A 6,000-nucleotide genomic window follows, 5' to 3' on the forward strand; every position below is an offset into this window, starting at 1 on the left:
ATGCTTTTCAGTAGTGGGCAGCAGTGCCACTTTGGAGCAGCAGCCAAGCCCAACTCCTGTCTGCAGTGGCCTCCCAACATTCTAAGGTGACCCAAATGTGATGCCCTGTCCCTTTAGATCTATGACATGTATCCAGGTAGTGAAGGAGCACTGGTGAATCAGACCAAAGACCTATCTAGTCCGGCATTCTGCTTTTACAGAACAGATGCCTATCAGAACCCCGCAAGCAGGAAATGAGCACAGTAGCCCTCGCCCCACTCACATTCCCCACAGCTGCCCTTGGGTCTGGTTCAGAAGCTCCATCTGGTGCAAAATGCAGTGGCCAGACTGCTGGGGGGGGGCGCATCTGGCAATAACATGTGACACAATTGTTAAAGCAGCTGCACTGGCTGCCCATCCACTACTGAGCGAGGTTCAAGGTCTTTGTATTTATTTGCGAAGCCCTGAACTATTTAGGTCCAGGGTACCTTAAGGAAAGCTTGAACCTTATATCGATACCTGAGATCTTCTGCAGGAGCATCACTGGCCATTCTCCAAGTTGGCAAGGCTCACCTGGTAGCAACAAGAAATAGATCCTTCCATGTCATCAGCCCAATATTGTGGAACACCCTTGCCAACAAAGATTCAGCGGGCGCCTTCTGTTTCAGTTTTTAAGCTCCTGCTGGAAACTTTTCTATTCCATCAGGACTTTGCAGGCAATTTAGAATGTACGTTTCCACAATAGTTAGCTGGTGCCTGTTTTTAACTTTTTATATGGATTTAATTGTATGGCTTTATGTACTGTCCTTGTAAACCACATTGATATTCTTTATGAATAGCTGTATATAATAATAAATAAATGAACTTGTGTTTAGAGGCATATCACATCCAATACTCCACCACTGGGCATACTTTTAAAAACCTCTGTCATGTCCCTGTTTTTCATCTTGTCCTAAACGAAAAAGCTCCAGATATTACAAGGGAGTTAGTTGCTTCAGCCCCACCATCGTTTTGGTTGCCTTCTTCTGGATGTTATTCAGCTCTACAATGTTTATTTTGGCCACAACCAAAACTTCACACAACCTTCCATTGTGAAATTGAGAGTTTTATTTTCAGCTCTGCTCCTAATGAACCCTAACATAGCATTCACCTTGATCCTAAGATCTCTTTCCTTGTCATTCACTGTCAGTTCAGACCCTTTATGTGCAATTATGATAGCAAGGTTCCTGAACGTGTCCAACTGGCTGAACTACCTAAGGAGGACTGAGCCATATTTAAATCACAGCCAGACAATTTCATGTGTTACTATTACCTCCATGGAAATTAATCGAGTACATGCAACATCTTCCCAGCTTGTGTGCTTGCAAAAGGAAAGGACAATTTTATCACACTTCATATATTTTTATATATTTACTTCCTTACTATATTTATTTATATAAGGCCACCCAATAACATTGCTCTTCGGGCACATCAGAAACAGAAAATGCTAAAATGCAGTTAAAACAAGAATGGCATAAAATTGCAACCTAAAAATGTGCAGCAGAAAGAACAATAAAACCAAATAACTGAAAAACTAGGCAGCACATAAATACTGGCTGGAAATGGTAAATCACGGCTTAAACAAAGGCTGAGAGAATAAAAAGGCTTTCTTGGTGTGGGAATGGTGATAAGGAACACAGCAGATAAGCGGCTCTGGGGAGGACATTTCATAAACAGGGTGTCACTGGTTTAAAAGCCTTTTCCCAGAAAGCCAGCCTTCTCCCTTCACTTTGTGGGGCACCCAAATCAAGGCTTCTGAACATGGTCCCAAGCTGTTTAGAACTTTAGCATTTAAAATCTTGACTTGAGATTATAAATGGATTGGAGGTCGGTGCAGTAGGTAAAGCAAAGGAATGAAATTATTGAGTCATCTAGTTAGCAGTCTTAATGATCACCTATGTTTCTAGCCTATTCTCAAAGGCAGCCCTGCATACTTGCCTGGACTACTGGATTGTGGCACTGCCCTTGAAGACTGCCTAGAAACTGCACTTAGTGCAAAACGTGGCTGCTAGGTTGGTGAATGGGGCAGCCCAAAGCAAGCATCTGTTGCCATTCCTGAAAATGCTACACTGGCTGCCAGCCAAGTACTGGGTACTAGTACTAGTATACAAAGTTCTAAATGACTAGGGGCCCAACTACATAAAAAAACTTCCCCAATACCGACCACCTCATGCACTAAATCAACAGAGGAAGCCCTGGTGGTAGTGCCATTGCTGCTGCCGCCTGGTTAGCACTGAGCCACAATGGGGCCTTCTCAGTGCCGCTTCCCCATTTCTAGAATGTGAAGTGTCTGCCTCATTATTAACATTCAAGAGGAATTTAAAAACATTCCTGTTCACACAGGTATCTGGTGGTTGAATGATACTGACCCTGGCAACCTTGAAGTTATTGGCTGTGGGTGTACATGATTGGTTTTTGTTTTTTTAAAAATGTTCTTCAATTTATTTTATTTTTTATTTTATTTTTGCTATTTTGTTGTTAGTTGTTTGCAATTTTTATAATAATAATAATAACAACCACAACAACAACCGCATTTCCATAATTTCTTACGTGCAAATTGATTTCCATGTAGGGAATTGTTATTATTAAAAAGCTGCCGCCATGTATCACAAGAACTGCGCTCCTAAGTTGCAAAGTGCCCAGAGCAGCACAGAGGGTAAGTCTGGATGATTATTATGCTGCCATCACAAAACTTCTCCTTTATACTCCAGCAGCCCTGGGGACCTGGGGGAAAGGAGTGGGCAAAGTTTATTAGAATCTATGAACAGCCCACTGACTTTGCAAAGCCAGCCTAAAGCTCCTTTGAAGCATAAATCAAGAGAAGAGACGGCCTCTTAAGAAGATGGATGTTGGACTTGGAATAACGAAATATTTATTTAAAGATTCAGCCTCGCTGTAGAAAATACAAGAGGACATAAACACTGAACACTTTATATGCACTGTCTCTAGCAAAGCAGATACTTTCAGTTAGGTTGTCACTCCTTTAATTTATGTCCAAGTAGTTACATTCTCACACTAAAAAGCCATGGGTATTTTTTTTGTCCCTGAAAGCAAGACAAATGCTAAAGCCAATATGGATCTGCCACGCTGACTGGGCCAACTTTTCAGCTTTTCCACTTGAAATGGCTTTAAAGTATAGATCAGATTTACTTTTAGACTCCTGCTGCTGTTTTGCATTTTATAACTGATGTTTGCTCAGACATTTTCCCAGGTTAATGACCCCAGCTTTGCAAAATCTAAGCCCTCCTGTAGACAGCCACCCTAGCATGAGTTGGAAAGCTGGAAGGAATTGATTTTTCATGCCTGTGGCCTTCATTCCCCAAAACTGGATAAGTCCTATAAGGAGAAAAAAGAAATGAGGTTCACATTTATATTGCAGAGTATCTGGGAGAAGCAGGGCCAGCCCTGCCATTAAGCAAAGTGAGAAAGCTGCCTCAGGCAACAGACACTGCAGGGTGGGAAGTAATGCCAAGGTGTTAGAAGACAGAGCTGTGGGTGCCATGTGGCTAATCTAGCCTACCACCTTCAGCTGTGGTTGAGGACTCTGTCCCATTTCCATTGATGAAGGACAATTCCACAGCCAACCCTGCCAGCTTCTGGGCATGAGATTGGTGGTGGGGTAGGGAAGAATCTTGTCCTTCACCTCAGACAACAAAATGTCTTGGCCCAGACCCAAGGGGAGGATTTCCACAAACATGCCAGAGACTAAAGATTTGCGTTTGAAAGACCAATGCCAGGCATTGGTCCACAGCCTGTGAGATCTCAAACAAGTTTATAAAAGTTTATGTAGTTTCATATATCTTTCAAAAACAAAACATTTTAAACTGAGGTGACTTACAGATTTGTCACATTAATGTGTGAAGCTCCCCTCAGAGACAAAGGCCAGGTGAGCTGCCAAGTAAAACAATTTGCAAGTTCCCTCTCTCCAGGGGTGGCCCATCCTGTTTAGCTGTCTGTATGGAAAGATTTCTCTGGGACTCCATCCTGCTCAAGTCCTCATTTCTCCTGAGCGTCATGACATGCAGTGAGATGATTTGGGGCCATGAGTTGCACATTATTCTTCCAGAATGCCATCTCTGGTGGGTTTTTCATTCTTATCAACTCTGGTTGTTTTGTCCAATGTTTGGGGTGGGGTCATATCAGGTCAGTCATTCCCTGTGCTAGGCTCCCTAATGGCCTCTTGCTCTAGGAAGTCTCTGCAGCAAACAGGCCCTTCATCATCATGGAGCAAAGAATAGTCCATTCAACAGGGTCTTGCTTGGTTTCGATAGCTACCCACTTTCTTCATGCTGGAGCTGTCCATACAATCATTCCTGATAAGGAAGCTACAAAGGTGTAGCTAGAGCTCTTGATCTAGGGAGGTAGACAACTTGTCAACACTTATCTAGCATCCACACTCATGTATGCAAGCCCAGGTCTTGCACCTGTATATTTTGCACCCAATTCTGATTTTCTCTCTTTCTCAGAATGCTTCAGTTCTGAGGCTGATCCTAAATATGCCTACCTGGAAGAATGAATGTTGAGTTCATTGTGAATTACTTCCTAGAAAGCTAATGTTATGAGGTGGGATTTTTGGGGTGGTGGTGGAAGTAGGCTGCATGAAAGATCCTTCTAACTCCTGGATCCAGCAAGCGTTGAACTATAAACCAGGCTACTTCCCGATTTTGAGATGATCATCTGGGTGATGGGCCATTATGGAGAACAAAGGAAGATGCTCTGTGTGAGAGCATACCGCTGTGTAAGGTGGGACTCCCCCCTCAACAGATAAAGCGGAGTTTAGAGTAGAGTTTGCAGTGATGTGAGCTAGAAGGAAAGCAGCAATCTGGAGAGAGAGAGAAATGCTTGAGGGCAGCGTTTGATTTCCCTAGTTAAGGCCCCTAACCTGGGACCTCTGGAATTTCATACCGCTTGGAGACTGAGGTGGCATGCAACCATACATATAGCAACTCAAATTCCATGTTTTTGAGAATCTCTGTGATTTAGCCAAGTACTACCTGATACAGAAATGCACTGCTATGCCTTTTAAAATGGGAAACGTAGGAAGCTGCCTTGATCCCCCTAGCTCAGTATTGTGTCTCCATTTACCGGCAATATTTTTCCAGGGGTCTTTCCCAACCATGCCCAGAGACACTGGAGATTAGACCATAGCTGCCAAGTTATCCCCTTTTTTAAGGGATTTCCCCTTATGCTGAATAGGCTTCCTCGCGAGAAAAGGGAAAACTTGGCAGCTATGGATTAGACCTAGGATTTCTGCATGCAAAGCAGAGCCTCTACTGCTGAGCTATAACCATCTCCAAATCTGTTCATTGTTTTTATACTGCCAGTTCTGTGAAGAATTTAGTGATTCGTTTAGGTAAGAGGCCAGTAGGACAGAAAGAGGCACACTAGAGACCATGCAAGGAACTAACGGCTTGTCGTCGTCATAGCTAAGCTTGTCATCATTATAGACATGGAACATTCAAACATATCTCTACTGAACTGTCCAAGATAAGGCTATCTTGGCATTTGATGAAAAGAGTGAAGGATTCCTGTGGTTTTTCTTGCCGAGAATTTGCTTGGCCAGTTAACGTGAAAGAAAAATGCATTCAAATGGACTCCAATACTGTAAATGATGTGTGGTATATTACTGAGACACTTTCCCAGAGGTATCCAGATCATGGAATAAAAATACATTTATAGGAAAATACCCATTGAAAATTGCCAGTTACATTGTTTAGCCAGAGTGTGAAGCTCCTATCATTCACAGCTGTAATTTACTAAACCAAATTTATGCCCACAGTGAGGATGTATATGCATGTGTACACATAACAGCATTTGGGAATGTTGTAGGGTGCATTTTGTTGCGTATGTTACAAGACACATTGTTAAGACTTTCTCTTTAAAAGTAGGTTATAAATCTGTTATATAAGTGCACAAGGAGGGAGGAAAAACCCTCATAAATTCAGGACAATTAATAAGGAACTAAAGAGCTATTAAGGATTA

The sequence above is a fragment of the Zootoca vivipara genome, chromosome 4 (genome assembly GCF_963506605.1).
Source record: "Zootoca vivipara chromosome 4, rZooViv1.1, whole genome shotgun sequence".
Taxonomy (NCBI): Eukaryota; Metazoa; Chordata; class Lepidosauria; order Squamata; family Lacertidae; genus Zootoca; species Zootoca vivipara.